Source organism: Molossus molossus, unplaced genomic scaffold (genome assembly GCF_014108415.1).
Source record: "Molossus molossus isolate mMolMol1 unplaced genomic scaffold, mMolMol1.p scaffold_m16_p_2, whole genome shotgun sequence".
Classification (NCBI taxonomy): Eukaryota; Metazoa; Chordata; class Mammalia; order Chiroptera; family Molossidae; genus Molossus; species Molossus molossus.
The window spans coordinates 61506290-61523691 of record NW_023425355.1 but is presented as its reverse complement, the minus strand read 5'-3'; positions in this window follow the sequence as shown (position 1 = coordinate 61523691).

The window sequence follows — 17402 nt, the reverse complement described above, 5'->3', positions numbered from 1 at the left end:
AAGGGTTTAATAGTAGATTAGAAGAAGCTAAAGTCCAAATCAGAGACTTAGAAGACAAGGTAGAGGAAAACACTCAAATAAAGAAGCAAATGGAAAAAAAAAATTAAAAAGCAGGAGGAAAGTTTAAGGGAGATGTGGGATAATACAAAACATAACAACATTCGCATTATACAGATACTGGAAGAAGAAGAATCAGAGAAAGGAACAGAGAACCTGTTTGAAGAAATAATGACAGAAAACTTCCTTAAACTGGTGAAGGAAAAAAGTCACACAAGTCCAGGAAACATGGAGATCCCCAAGCAAGATGAACCCCAAAAGACCCACAGCTAGACACATCATAATAAAAATGGCAAACATTAAAGACACAGAACGAATCTTAAAAGAAGCAAGAGAGAAACAGAAAGTTACCTACAAGGGAGCTCCCATTAGACTGTCCACTAATTTCTCAATAGAAATGATGCAGGCCAGAAGGGAGTGGCATGAAGTGTACAAAGTAATGCAAGGCAAGGGTCTGAATCCAAGACTAGTCTATCCAGCAAGGCTATCATTCAAAATTGAAAGAGAAATAAAGAGCTTCATGAATAAAAAAAGGTAAAGGAATTTACCACCACCAAAGCAGCACTGCAAGAAATGCTGAAGGGACTGTTGGAACAAGAACAAGAACAAGAACAAGAACAAGAACAAGAACAAGAACAAGAACAAGAACAAGAACAAGAACAAGAACAAGAACAAGAACGAGAGAGAGAGAGAGAGAGAGAGAGAGAGAGAGGAGCACAGGCATAAAATTAAATGGCAACTAGTAACTATCTATCAATAATTATCTTAAATGCAAATGGTTTAAATGCTCCAATCAAACGACATAGGGTAGGTGATTGGATACAAAAACACTACCCATATAATATATGCTGTCTACAAGAGACCCACCTCACAACAAAAGACTCACACAGGATGAAAGTGAATGGATAGAAAAAAAAAAAAAAAATTCCAAGCAAATGAAAAAAAAAAACAAAAAACTGGTATAGCAATACTCATATCTGACCAAACAGACTTCAAAACAAGGGCCATAATAAGAAACAGAGAAGATCACTACATAATGTTAAAAGGAGCAATACAACAAGAGGCTATAACCCTTGTAAACATATACGCACTAAATACAGGAGCACCAAAATATATCAAAAAAACTTCTGGAAGACTTCAAGGGAGAGATCAATAGCAACACAGTCATAGTGGATGACTTTAAACACCACTGACACCACTGGATAAATCTTCTAGACAAAAATTAAGAAGGACATAGAGTCCTTATAAGACAAACTAGATCAGTTGAACTTCATTGACATTTACAAAACATTTCACCCCAAAGTTGCAAAATATACATTTTTCTCAAGTGCACATGGGATATTCTCAAAGGTAGAGCACATGTTAGGACACAGCAAGTTCCAACATTTTCAGGAAGATTGAAATCATATGAAGCATCTTCTTAGATCATAGTGGCACGAAACTAGAACTCAATGACAATAAAAACTCAGAAAAACATTTAAACACTTGGAGGCTAAGTAGCATGTTATTTAACAATAAATGGGCTACTAACGAGATCAAGGAAGAAATTAAAAAATTCCTGGAAACCAATGAAAACGAACACACAACTACACAAAATCTATGGGTCATAGCAAAAGCAGTCCTCAGAGGGAAGTTCATAGCACTAGCAGCCTACCTCAAGAAACAAGAAAAATTTCTAATTAATTTTCTAACCCTACAACTTAAAGAAGTAAAAGCTAAACAAAAATAAAAACCCAGACCTAGTAAGAGGAAGGAAATAGTAAAGGTCAGAGCAGAAATAAACAATATAGAGACTAAAAAATAATTCAAAAGATCAATGAAAAAAAAGCTGGTTCTTTGACAGATAAACAAGATTGATGGACCTTTAGTGAGACTCACCAAGAAACAAACAAACAAAAAAAGAAACCAAATAAACAAAATCAGAAATAAAAGAGGAGAAGGAAAATCTGACACCACAGAAATACAAATGATCATCGAAACATACTATGAACACTTATGCCAACAAATTGGACGATCTAGGAGAAACAGATAAATCTCTAGAAACACACAGCTTTGCAAACTGAACCAGGAACAGATATAAAACTTGAGCAGACTATTAACAACACAGGAAATTGAAGATGTAATCAAGAAACTCCCAGCAAACAAAAGCCCAGGCCCAGATGGTTTCACGGGGGAGTTTTACAAAACATTCAAAGATCTAATACCCATTCCCCTCAAACTATTCCAAAAAATACAAGAAGATGAACACTTCCAAACTCATTTTATGATGCCAACTTCATCCTAATTCAAAAACCAAATGAAGACACTACTAAGAAAGAAAAGTATAGGACAATATTTCTGATGAACACATATGCCAAAATCCTTAATAAAATATTAGCAAATCAGATCCAGCAATACATCAAAAAAATTATTCATTATGACCAAGTGGGTTTCATCCTAGGGATGCAAGGATGGTACAATATTCACAAATCATTAAATGTGATACACCACATAAACAAAAGGAAAGATAAAAACCATATGATCATATCAATAGATGCTGAAAAATCATTGGACAAAATGCAGCACCCATTTTTGATAAAAACGTTCAGCAATGTAAAAATAGAGGGATCATATTTCAACATAATAAAAGCCATATATGAAAAATATACAGCCAACATCATGCTTAATGGGCAAAAACTAAAACTATTCCCATTAAGAATGGGAACAAAACAGGGATGACCACTTTCACCCCTCTTATTTAACATAGTAGTGGAAGTCTCAGCTAAGGCAATTACACATGAAGACAAAATAAAAGGGATCCAAATTGGAAAAGAGGAAGTGAAACTGTCATTATTTGCAGATGACATGATATTATACATATTAAACCATATAGACTCCATCAAAAATCTACTAGACTTAATAAATGAATTTGGCAAAGTTGCAGGATACAAAATTAACATCAAGAAATCAACAGCATTCTTGTATACCAATGATAAAATCTCAGAAATAGAAACTATAAAGACAACCCCATTTACCATCGCAGCAAAAAAATTAAGATACCTAGGAATAAACTTAACCAAAGAAATAAAGGACCTCTTCATAGAAAACTACATTTCATTGAAAAAAGAAATAGAGGAAGATATAAAAATGTGGAAACATATACCTTGTCCATGGATTGGAAGAATTAATATTATTAAAATGTCCAAACTACCCAAAGTAATCTACAGATTCAGTGCGATCCCAATCAAAATACCAATGACATACTTCACAGAACTAGTACAAACACTTTAAAAGTTTATATGGGACCAAAAAAGACCCAGAATAGCAACTGAAAACTAGAAAAAGAAGAACAAAGTAGAAGGGTTTACATTACCAGATTTCAGGTTATGCTACAAAGCCACTGTAATCAAAACATCCTGGTACTGGCACAAGAACAGGCAAATAGATGGAACAGAATAGAGAACCCAGAAATGGACCCAAGACAATAAGCTCTATTAATATTTGACAAAGGTAGCAGGAGCATACAGTGGAGCGAAGACAGTGTCTTCAATAAACAGGGTTGGGAAAATTAGACAGCTACATTCAAAAAAAAAAAAAAAAAATGAAGCTACAACACCAGCTTACACCCTACACAAGAATAAACTCAAAATGCATAAAAGACTTAAATGTAAGTCGTGAATTCATAAAAATTCTACAAGAAAATATAGGCAACAAAATCTCAAACATCATATGCAGCAGAATTTTCACTGATACAACACCTAAGGCAACAGAAACAGAGGAGAAAATGAATACATGGGACTATATCAAACTCAAAAGCTTCTGCACAGCAAAAGAAACCACCATCAAAATGGAAAGGGATCCCACTATATGGGAGACCATAATCACCAATGATGCATCAGATAAGGGGTTAATTTCCAAAATACATAGAGTGCTCATACAACTCAACAAAAGGATGACAGTGAATCCAATTCAAAAACTGGGCAGAGGACCTAAAGAGAAACCTCTCTAAACAGGACATACAAATGGCCAAAAGAGATATGAAGAAATGCTCAACATCACTATTCATCACAGAGATACAAATTAAAACAATAATAAGGTATCACCTCACACCTGTCGGAATGGCCGCCATAACAAATCATCAAACAACAAGGGTTTGTGAGGGTATGGAGAAATGGGGACCCTAGTACAGTGCTGGTGGGAATGCAGATTGGTGGAGACACTATGGAAAACACAATTGTGTTACCTCAAAAAGTTAAAAATTGAACTGCCATTTGACCCAGTGGTCCCACTACTAGGAATACCCTAAGAAACCTGGAACACCAATCACATAGAATATATGTACCTGTATGTTTATAGCAGCACTATTTACAATACCTAAGATATGGAAACAACCCAAGTGCCCATCAGTAGATGAGTGGATTAAAAGGATGTGGTACATGTACACAATGGAATACTATGCAGCTATAAGAAAGAAAGATCTCTTATCCTTTGAGATGGCATGGAAGGACCTGGACAGTATTATGCTAAGCGAAAAAAGCCAAGCAGAGAAAGACAAATATCACATGATCTCACTTATTTGTGGAATATAAGGAACTACAAAAACTGCTGAACAAAACTAACCTGAATACATGGAGGTGGGATACAGGCTGACCAGCCTCAGAGGAGGGGAATTTTGTGGGGGAAGAGATAAACCACCGAACTTACATGCATGTGTGCATGACCAATGAACATAGACAACAAAGCTGGGGATTGTGCTGCGGGGAAGGAGAGGAGGATGTCAATGGGGAAAATATGAGAAACATGTGTAACAAAAACAATTTAATAAATAAAAATTTAAAAAAATAAAAGTTTAAAAAGTAGTTGATGGCAAAAAAAACTCAGGAAGATGGCAGTGGGTAGCACCATAGTGAGGTTGAGTATGTGAGAGTGTGAGAGAGAGTGTACGTGGACGTGAGTGTGGATGAGCAACCTTGAGCCGTGTAGAAACATGGGGCAGAGGGTTCTTGTGCTGTGGACCAGGAGCAGCTTACAATTGCAGTAAGTGGCTTGTCAGGGTGCTTCTTCCTGCACAGCCAGGAGGCCCCAACAATTTAGAAGATCCCTGATCTTTTCTATTAAGAGGCAGCTGAGGGCAGCTTGGTCCGAGTGACCTGAGTCCACCAGATTGCCTTGCACCTTCAGACCAGAGGACCCTACTGTGTCAACGTGGACAAGTACATAATAGCGATGCTATCCAGGTTCCTGCTGCAGAAGCTACAACTAGATGGGAGCCGAGTACCTCACCCATAGTAGTAGCCTGATTGGATATGAGCACCATCATCCACAGCAGAAGCCTGATCATAGCCCAGCACCTTCTCCCACAGCATCAGTGATTGGGCAGAAGTAGAGGCTCGTTCACAACAGCAGATGAGGCTGAGGAGATGAGACATCCCCAGCAGCAGAGGCTCTGCATTGGACATCCATCTCTAGGCAGCAGCAGCACAGATCAGCAGCTGAGACCCATCTCAGTGGCATCAGTAGAGGCTGATCAGGAACAGTGCTTGAGCCCAAGTAGCAGCAAGACTGGGGCAGCTGAGACCTGTTCCTGACAACTGCAGTAGTGGATTTGGACTGGAGCCCCTATCCCAGCAGCAGCAATGTCCCAGGAGCTGAGCATCCTCAGCCCCCAACAGCAGCAGAGAATTGGGAGCTGAGAGTATCCCATGGCAACAGCAGCAGTACTAGCGGCGCACACTAGAAGCTGATACTTGTCCCCAGCAGTGATTGATTAGGAGCTGAGTTCCACCAGGCAGCAGAGCACCTCAGAAGAACACCAGCAGGACCCATGCACCCCAGCACGCATGAGCAGTACCCACGCACTACAAAAGTGCCTAACATGACAGATCAATACCAGCTGCCAGTTGTCAATCCTCCAGGACCCACAGTAGGCAAGAAGTGCCGCACACAAAAACAGTCTCAAAGACACAGCAGCCTTATTTGATACACACCAACCTGCCTACACATTTCAACAACCTCACTAGGCCTAAAACTACCAGACTACTAAAATGGTGAGACAAGGAAACAATATCTAAATGAAATAACCGGAGTAATCACCAGAAAAGAAACAGCATTAAATGAAAGAAAGCAATTTGTCAAATAAAGAATTCAAAGCAATGATATCAAGGGTGCTCAAACAATTTAGTGAGAACTACAAAAAACACATGAAGAATTATGAAGAGCTAAATGGAAACTACATCAGCTTAAAAAAAAAAAGAGTTAGAAGCTAAGAATAAAATTCAAGAGAAAATAAAGAATGACATAGCTGATATGAAAAATATCTTAGAAGGGTTCAATAGTAGATTAAAAGAAGCTGAAGACTGAATCAATGACTTAGAAGACATGATAGAAAAAAAAAATCCAAATAGAGCAACAGATGGGGAAAAAATTAAAAAGCAGGGGGAGAGTTTAAGAGAGCTTTGTGAAAATACAAAATGTAACAACATTTTTATCATAGGGATACCAGAAGGAGAAGAATCAGAGAAAGGAATAGAGAACCTGTTTTAAGAAATAATAACAGAAAACTTCCCTAAATTGGTGAAGAAAAAAGTCACAAGTTCAGGAAACACAGAGCGTCCCAAGCAAGATGAATCCCCAAAGACCCACACCTAGAAACATAATAATTCAAATGGCCTATATTAAAGACAAAGAAAGGATCTTAAAGGAAGCAAGGGAAAGACAGAAAGTTACCTACAAGGGAGCTACCATTGGACTGTCAGCTGATTTCTCAATAGGAACACTGCAGGCCAGAAGGGAGTTGCATTACATATACAAATTAATGAAAGGCAAGATTCTAATTCCAAGACTACTCTATCCAGCAAGGCTATCATTCAAAAATGAAGGAGAAATAAAGAGCTTCACAGACAAAAAAACAAACAAACAAACAAACAAAAAAACAAAAAAACAAAACAAAACAAAACTAAAGGAATTTACCACCACAAAACCAGCACTACAAGAAATGGTAAAGAGACTGTTGTAAGAAGGAGAAGAAATAGAGAGAGAGAAAGAGGAACACGGGCATAAAATTAAAATGGCTACTAATACATATTTATCAATAATAACCTTAAATGTAAATGGTTTAAATGCTCCAATCCAAAGACATGGGCTAGCTGGTTGAATTAAAAAATATTACCCATATATATGCCGTTTACAAGAGACCCATCTCAAAACAAAAGATTCACACAGGATGAAAGTAAGGGTCTAAAAAATTTTTTTCAAGCAAATGGAAATGAAGAAATGCTGGTGTAGCATTACCCATATCTGATAAGATAGGCTTCAAAACAAGGGTCATAATAAGGGACAAAGAAGGTCACTACATAATATGATAAGGATCAATTCAACAAGAGAATGTGACCCTGGTAAACATATATGCACCAAATACAGAAGCACCAAAATATATTTAAAAACTTCTGGAGGACATCAAGGGAGAGATCAATAGCAACACAATAATAGTGGGTAAAGTTAACACCCCACTGACCACAAGATAGATTCTCAAAACAAAAATTAACAAGGACACAGAGTTTTTAAGTGACAAATTAGATAATTAGATTTAATTGATATTTACAGAACATTTTACCCTAAAGCTGCAGAATATATATTCTTCTCAAGTACACATTGGACATTCTTGAGGATAGACCACATGTTAGGACACAAAGTAAGTCTACAAATTCAAGAAGATTAAAATCATATCAAGCATCTCCTCAGATTACAATGGCATGAAACTAGAAATCAATTACAACAAAAACACACAAAAATATTCAAACACATAGAGGTTAAATAACATGTTATTAAACAACAGATGGGTTACCAAGTAGATTATGGGATAAATTAAAAACTTCCTGGAAACCAATAAAAATGAACACACAACAGCACAAAATCTATGGGACAGAGCAAAAGCAATCCTGAGAGGAAAGCTCATAGCACTACAGGCCTACCTGTAGAAATAAGAAAAATTCCTAATTGGCTTTCTAATCCTACAAGTTAAAGAACTAGAAAGTAAACAAACAAACAAACAATTTCTGAGAGCAGGTAGAAGGAAAGAAATAGTAAAAGTTAGAGGAGAAATAAATGACATAAAAACTAAAAAAAATTAAAAAGATCAATGAGACATAGAGCTGGTTCTTTGAAAAGATAAACTAGATTGATGGATCTTTACCCAGACTCACCAAGAAACAAAAAGAGAGGACCCCCCCAAAAAAAAAAATATCAGAAACTATAGAGGAGAATAAGAACTGACATCACAGAAATACAAAGAGTCATTAAAAGATTCTATTAACAATTATATGCCCACAAATTGGACAATCGAGGTGAAATGGACAAATTTCTAGAAACACAGTCTTCCAAAACGGAACCAGAAAGAGATAGAAAACTTGAACAGACCAATAACAACTAAGGAAATTGAACATGTAATCAAGAAACTCCCCAGTAAAAAAAACCCCAGGCCTGAACAGCTTCATGGGGGAGTTTTACCGAACATTCACAGAAGAGCCAACATCCAATCTTTTAAAACTAATGCAAAAAATCCAAGAGATAAAATACTTTCAAACTGACTTTATGAGGCCAGCATAATCCTAATTTCATAACCTGATAAAGACAGTACAAAGGAAGAAAACTACGAGCCAATGTAACTGATGAAAAAGTGCCAAAATCCTTAAAAAATATTAGCAAATCAGATCCAGCAATATATCAGAAAATTATTCATCATGACCAAGTGAGATTCATTCCAAAGATGCAAAGAGACTACAATATGTGAAAATCAATAAATGTGAAACACCACATAAACAAAATGAAAAGCAAAACCCTTATGACCTTATCAATAGATGCTTAACAAGCATTTAATAAAATCCAGCACCCATTTATGATGAAAATGCTCAACAATGTGGGAATAGAGGGATCATATATTGACATAATAAAGGCAATATATAAAAACTTACACCCAACATTATACTTAATGGGCAAAAACTAAAAGCATTCCCCTTAAGAACAGGAAAAAGACAGGGATACCCACTTCCACCACTCTTATTTAACATAGTACCGGAAGTTTTAGCCACAGCAATCAGGCAAGAAAGAAAAATAAAAGGGATCCATTTTGGAATGGAGGAAGAGAAACTGTCATTATTTACAGATATGATATTTTACATAGGACACCCTAAAGACTCCATCAAACAACTACTAGATTTAATGAATTAATTTGGCAAATGGCATGAAAAAATTAACATAAAGAAATTGATGGGGAAAGATGGCAGTGAACAGAACTAGAGAAAGGGTGAGTGTGTGAGAGAGTGTAAGTGGATGTGAAGGTGGATGACCAAACCCAAACAGAGCAGAGACGTAGAGCAGAAGGTTCCTGTGCTGTGGACAGGAGCAGTCTGCTACCTTAATAAGGGGTTCTTCAGTGCGCTTCTCCCTGTGCCACCGGGAGGTCTCACCATTTTGGAGATCCCGGGTCTTACCTAGGAGAAGGCAATGGGAGTCACTAAGGTGCAGCAACCTGAGCCCACCAGCACACCTGGCACAATTACATCAGTGGACACTCTGTGTCAAAACAGACCAGTGCACAGTAGTGGAGTTCCCAAGGTGCCAGTCTCAGAAGCCGCAGAAAGCCTGAAGCCCAGCACCATCCCCCATATTAGCAGCCTGATCAGAGTCCAGATATACCCACAGCAACAGAGGCTGGGGAGCAGACATCCATCCCCAGACAACAGATGCATAGACAAGCAGCTGAGACCTATCCTAGAAAACTACAGCAAAAGTTGAGCAGGAGTTGAGCCCCACCAGGCAGCAGCACACCCCAGCCACCAGCAGCAGGACCTGGGGCTCCACAAAAGCCTGTGTGACTCAGCAGTCTACAAAAGCAGTGGGAAGCCTGAGCACAAGAGGGACTGTTGCAATCCAACTGTCCGCCCATGGGACATGCAGGGTGTGGGGGCAACAGAAAAGTCTCTGCAACCCAGTAGCCAATAAGAGCAGAGGGCAGCCAAAGGCATTAGAGGGGCTGATGCAATCCAGCTGGCTGCCCATGGGACCTACAGGGCGTGGGGGACACCAAAGAGGTCTGTGCAATCCAGCAGAGACTGTGCCATCAAGGTACCTGCAGGACCTGAGGGTTGCTGAAGCACCAGAGAGGCCTGAGTTACTCATCAGAGACTGTGCTATCCAGATAATCCCAGGACCTGCAGGGTGCTGAAGCACCAGAGATGCCTATGTGACCCATCAGCCAATAAGTTAGGCATAGAGCTGGATCCCCAAAAAGACTGTGCAATGCAGTTACCCATGGGACCATCTGGGTGCATGGGCACCAGAGAGGCCTGTGCAACCCAGATGCACACAAGATAGGCACAGAGGATGTGAAAATGGAGGCAGAGAGAATAGAAGCTACATGGCCGATCTCCCAGGACCAAGCAAGAATTACAACTAAAATAAAGACAAATCCTCAAAAAAAGCAACAGAAAATCAGGAGGAAAGGACCATATAACCAGGGACACTGGTAAAATCTACAGAGGCATGGGAGGGTGGTGGGATGGGAGCCCACGGACAGCAGCAGCCTTAGCTGTGAGCAGCACCCTTGAGAAAAAAAGACCAAGCCCACTCCACAGCACAGAATGCCAGGACAGAGTGCTAAAACAGCCACAGTCACTCACCTGGCAGAGGGAGTGCAGACTGGGTTGGAACTCTGTGAGGACACCTGGGATTTGGAGGGAACTCACAGTGTTTGCTGAGCAGCCACAAAAGATGGTGGCCAGTGGGCTCCTTCCCAGAGCTGTGGGGAAAAGCAGCAGCCCCCCCGCCTCCTTGGAGATTCGGCCTTTCCCAGGTTAGGCAAAGAAATGCAAATTGAGGCTCATTAATAACCAGCATCTATCCCACCCTCTGGAAATCCTCTTACTCAGAACACCAGGGATACATTCAAAGGCACTAAGTAACTGAGACTACCAGCCACCAAGAAAAACTAGAGGATAACAACATTTCTGGGCTTGCAAATCTACCCAGGAAAATAAGACTTGACAGAGATGTTAAATGTGGGCCCACCCAGGCTCATCAAAACCCAGTAGAGGGAATCACAAACAGAAGAACACCAACACCCACAGAAAAAAATTGGCAGGCTCCAAGACCCACTGAGATAGCCAAAATGGTGAAACAGAAAAAAAAAAAAACAAAAAATAAAATAAAAAAAAAAAAAAAAAAACAAGAGAATTCTATTGAAGATAAGATAAATGAAATGCAGTTAAGCAAATTATTAGAGGTAGAGTTCAGAGCCATGGTCTTGAAGAAGCTAAACAGCATGAGTAAGGACATCAGCACCATGAGCAAAACTATAGAAACATTAAAAACCAATCAAGAGGAAATGAAGAATGACATAGCAGAAATAAAGAACACATTGAAAGGAATAACCAGCAGAGTAGAGGAAGCAGAGGACCAGATCAGTGAATTTAAAAAAAAAACAGGCCCACAGGAAGACACATAGTAATCAAAATGCCAAAAATTAAATACAAAGAGAGAATCCTAAAGGCAACAAGAGGCAAGCGACAGGTTACATACAAAGGAAACCCCATAAGGCTTTCAGCTGACTTCTCCACAGAAACACTACATGTCAGAAGGAAGTGGCATGCTGTAATCAAGGAAATGAAAAACAAGGATCTGAATCCAAGACTATTCTATCCAGCAAGGCTATCATTCAAAATATAAGGTCAAATACAGAGCTTTCTAGACAAAAAAGGCTAAGGGAATATATTAATTCCAAACCAGCACTGCAAGATATGCTAAAAGGACTGCTGTAATTAATAGAATAAATAGAAGAAAAATATAACCACACTAAACACAGAATGGCAATAAAAAAGTACATATCAATTCTCACCTTAAATGTGAATGGTTTGAATGCTCCAATTAAAATACAGAGAGTAGCTGACTGGATAAAAAAAGCATGACTCACATATACGTTGTTTACAAGAGACCCACCTCACAACAAAAGACTCACATAGGTTGAAAGTGAAGGGATGGAAAAAAATCAAGCAAAAGGAAAAGAAGCTTGGTTAGCAATTATCATATTTGATAAAGTAGCTTTCAAAATGAAGACCATAACTAGAAACAAAAAAGGCCACTACATAATATTGAAACGATCTATCCAACAGGAAAATATAACCTTGGTAAAAATATATGCAACCCATATAGGAGCACCAACATATATTAAAAATCTTCTGGAGGACTTCAAAGGAGAAATCAACAGCAGTATGATCATAGCAGGTGACTTCCACACCCCACAGACATCACTGGATAGAGGCTTTAGACAAAAAGTTAACAAGGAAACAGAGACTCTAAATAAAGCACTAAATGAAATGGATTTCATAGAAACCTACAGAGAATTACACCCCCAAACTGCCAAATTTACATTCTTCTCAAGTGCACATGAGACATTCTCAAAGACAGACCAGATGTTAAGGCACAATCTAAGGCTCTACAAGTTCAAGAAGATTGAAATCATATCAAGCGTCTTCTCAGATCACAATGGCATAGAAGTAGAAAAAAATGCAACAAGAACATGCAATTTGAAAGACATTTGAAAACATGGAGGCTAAATAGCATGTTATTGAACAATGAATGGATTACCATAAAGATCAAGAAAAAATTAAAAACTTCCTAGAAACCAATGAAAATGAACATACAACAACATAAAATCTATGGGATGCAGCAAAAGCAGTTCTGAGAGGGAAATTCATAGCACTACAGGCCTACATCAAGAAGCAAAAAAAAAAAAAAATTCTAATAGAGTCTCTAAGCTCACAAACATAAAGAACTAGAAAGCAAACAAAAGGAAAACACCAGTGCAAGTAGAAGGAAGGAAATAGTAAAGACGGAGCAGAAATAAATGACATGGAGACCAAAAAATCAATTCAAAGAATCAATGAAACAAAGAGCCGGTTTTTCGAAAAAGATCAACAAGATTGATGGACCCTTAGCTAGACTCACCAAGAAACAAAGAGAGAACCCAAGTACACAAAATCAGAAATGAAAGACAAGAAGTAACAACTGATACCACAGAAATACAAAGGATTGTTAACAAATATTATGAACAATTATATAAGAACGAATTCGACAATCCAAGCGAAATGGACCAATTTCTGGAAAAACATAGTCCCCCAAAACTCAACTGGGAAGAAATAGAAAACTTTAGCAGACCAATATCAACAAAAGAAATTGAAGATGTAATTAAGACTCTCCAGGTGAACAAAAGCCCAGGCCCAAACACCTTCACGGGGGGGCTTTTTACCAAACATTCAAAAAAGAACTAATACCCATTCTCCTAAAACTATTTCAATAAGTTCAAGAAGAAGGAAGACTTCCAAACTCTTTGTATGAGGCCAGCATAATTATAATTCCAAAACCAGAAAAAGACACTACAAAAAAAGAAATCTACAGCCCAATATCTCTGATGAATTTAGATGCCAAAATCCTAAACAAAATACTAGCAAATCAAATCCAGCAATACGTCCATAAAATTATTCACCATGGCCAAGTGGGATTGATCCCAGGGATGCAAGGCTGGTACAATATTCACAAATCAATGAATGTGATACACCACATAAATAAAATAAAGAATAAAAACCACATGATCATATCAATAGATGCCAAAAAAGCCTTCGACAAAATCCAGTATCCATTTCTGATAAAAATGCTCAACAATCTGGGAATAGAGGAATCATATCTCGACATAATAATGGCCATATATGAAAGATCTACAGCCAACATCATACTCAACTGGCAAAAACTAAAAGCATTTCCCTTAAGAACAGGAACAAGACAGGGATGCCCACTTTCGCCAGTTATTTAACATTGTACTGGAAGTCTTAGCCACGGCAATCAGACAGGAAGAAGAAATAAAAGGGATCCATATTGGAAAGGAGGAAGTGAAACTGCCATTATTCGCAGATGGCATGATACTATACATAGAAAAGTCCCAAAGATTCTATCAAAAATTTATTAGACTTAATAAATTAATTTGGCATAGTAGCAGGATACACAATTAACGTCAAGAAATTGATGGCATTCTTATACACCAATGATGAAGACACAGAAAGAGATACTAAAAAAATCCCCTTTACTACTGAGGTAAAAAATTTAAGATATCTAGAAATAAACTGAGCTAAAGAAGTAAAGGATTGCTTCACAGAAATCTGCAGGTCATTAAAAAAAGGAATAGAAGAAGATATAAAAAAGTTGTAGTATATACTTTGTTCATTGCTGGAAAAAATTAACATCATTAAAATTTCCATACTACCCAAAGCTATATATAGATTCAATGCATCCCCATCAAAATACCAATGATATACTTCACAGACCTAGAACAAATACTCCAAAAGTTTATATGGAACCAAAAAAGGCCCTGAATACCCACAGCAATCTTGAAAAAGAACAAAGTTGGAAGGATCACATTGCCAGATTTTAGATTATACTACAAAGCCACTGTAATCAAAACAGTCTGGTACTGGCATAAGAACAGGCAGATAGATCAATGGAACAGAGAAGAGAACCCAGAAATTGACCCAAGACATTATGCTCAATCAATATTTGACAAAGGTGGCAAGAGCATTCAGTGGAGTAAAGACAGCCTCTTGAATAAATAATATTGGGAAAAATTGGCAGCTACATGCAGAAAAATGAAGCTAGACCACAAACTCACACCATGCACAAGAATAAAATCAAAATAGATAAAAGACTTAAATATGTCTTGTGATTCCATAAAAATCCTAGAAGAAAATGCATGCGACAACATTTTAGACATCATACGCAGCAGAATTTTTACTAGTACATCACCTAAGGCAACAGAAACAAAGGAAAAACATGAAACACATGGTAGTACATCAATCTAAAAATCTTCTGCACAGCAAAAGAAACAACCATCAAAATGGAAAGGCAACCTACTATATGGGAGAACATCATTTAAAATGATACATCAGATAAGGAATTGGTTTCCAAAATATATATTGTACTCACACAACTCAACAAAAGGAAGACAAAGATCCCAATTTGAAAAATGGGCAGAGGACCTAAAGAGACACCTCTCCAAACAGGACACACAATGGCCAAGAGACATATGAAAAAATGCTCAATGTCACTAATCATCAGAGAGATGCAAATTAAAACAACTATGAGGTATCAGTTCACACCTGTCAGAATGGCCGCCATCAACAAATCATCAAACAACAAGTGTTGGCCAGGGTGTGGAGAAAAGGGTACTGTCGTACACTGCTGGTATGAATGCAGACTCGTGCAGCCACTATGGAAAACAATATGGTGTTACCTCAAAAAATTAAAAATTAAACTGCCATTTGACCTAGTAATCCCACTTCTAGGAATATACCCTATGAAACCCGAAAGAACATTCAGAAAGAATATATGTACCCCTTTGTTCATAGCAGAATTATTTACAATAGCTAAGATCTGGAAACAGCCCCAGTGTCCATCAGTAGACGAGTGGATGAAAAAGCTGTGGTACATATATACAATGGAAAACTATGCAGCTGTAAGAAAGAAAGATCTCTTATCCTTTGAGAGGACATAGAGGGACCTGGAAAGTATTATCCTAAGCAAAACAAGCCAAGCAGAGAAAGATAGATATCACATGATCTCACTTATTTCTGGAATATAATGAACCAAACAAATTGATAAACATAATAGGCCCAGATTCATAAAAGTAGGGTACAGATTGACATTCCTCAGAAAGCGGAGGGGAAGAGATAAACCACAGAACTTATACACATGTATGCATAACTGATTGACATAGACAACAAATCTGGGGATGGGGTGGGCAGGATGGGGAGGGCAGGATGGGGAGGAAGGTGTCAATGGGGGTGTGTGAAACATTTGTTACAAAAATAAATTAATAAAAAATAAATAAATAAAATCATTAGAAATCAAAAACAAAACCAAAAAAAAAAAGAAGAATTAATGAGACCTTTTCATGTGCTCTGAAATATTTGATCCAGTTGGCCAAATTTCCAATGAGTTTTTCCCAATCTTAGAATCATTTAAAAAAATAGGAAAGATTAAATTACTGTTATGATTGCTTAGGAAGTAAACATTTCAGTAAAAATGATAATGATAATAGGAACTCCCAGACCACAACAGAGTAAGTCCTCATTTTGTAAACCTTTCAAATTCATGTACCTTACTAAATTCAATAATTATTCACTAAACACTTTTTGCACAGCAATTTTCTAACTGGTGTGGTTATAAATACATAAGACAGAGATTAGAGCCTGTCCTAAAGTAGCTTTCCTGGTTGTAAAACAAACAAACAAATAAACAAAAATAGGACATACACACAGAAAACAAGAGAAAATAGAATGTAGACAAGCTCATATTGTAGAAATAGTAGATACCACAAAGATCCAAATATATAAAAGATGCACTAAAGACTAATCAGATACCATGATAGTTTGCCTGAAAATGTGGCATGGCAAATGATTAGTCCTGAATGCATCTTTGTTTAGTAAAAAGAGAGTTATTTTTGTTTGTTTAATTCTATTTGCTTTGGTTGCTTTTAACCTTTGTGTTTTTAAAAATTATTCTAAGCTACATATGTTATAATGATAAAATTAATGATCATAAACTTTCAGCTAGATTCAACAAATGCTAACATTTTATTTCATTGACTTGCACAAGTACACATTTGTTTCATTCCCTCACTTCTCTCCCTTTGCAAATTATTTAAGAGCAACGTAAACATATCATGAAAATTTAACTAAAAATGCTAGAGCATATATTTCCTATGAACAAGGACATTCTTTTGCTCAACCATGTAAAGTTATGAAATGTAAGTAATTTAACTTAATGTACTATTATCATTTAATATAAGACATATATTCACATATTGTCAATATCTTCCTTTATGCCAATTTTTTCTAATCATGTATACAGTCTAAAACTGTGAATTATCACATCTGCCAGAATGGCTCACATCAACAAATCATCAAACAACAAGTGCTGGTGAGGGTGTGGAGAAAAGAGGACTCTAGTACACTGCTGGTGGGATTGCAGACTGGTGCAGCTACTATGGAAAACAATATGGTGTTGACTCAAAAAATTAAAAATTGAACTTCCATTTGACCTAGTGATTCCACTTCTACAAATATACCCTACGAAGCCTGAAACACCAATCAGAAAGAATGCACACAAATATGGTTAACTGATTTTTGACAAATGTGCAAAAACGATACAATGAAGAACAGTCTTTTAACCAATGGTATTGGGACAGTTTAACATATATTTGCAAAAAAAAAAAAAAAAAAAAAAAAAAAGAAAGAAATTCAACATAAAATTCTACACTTGAAAAA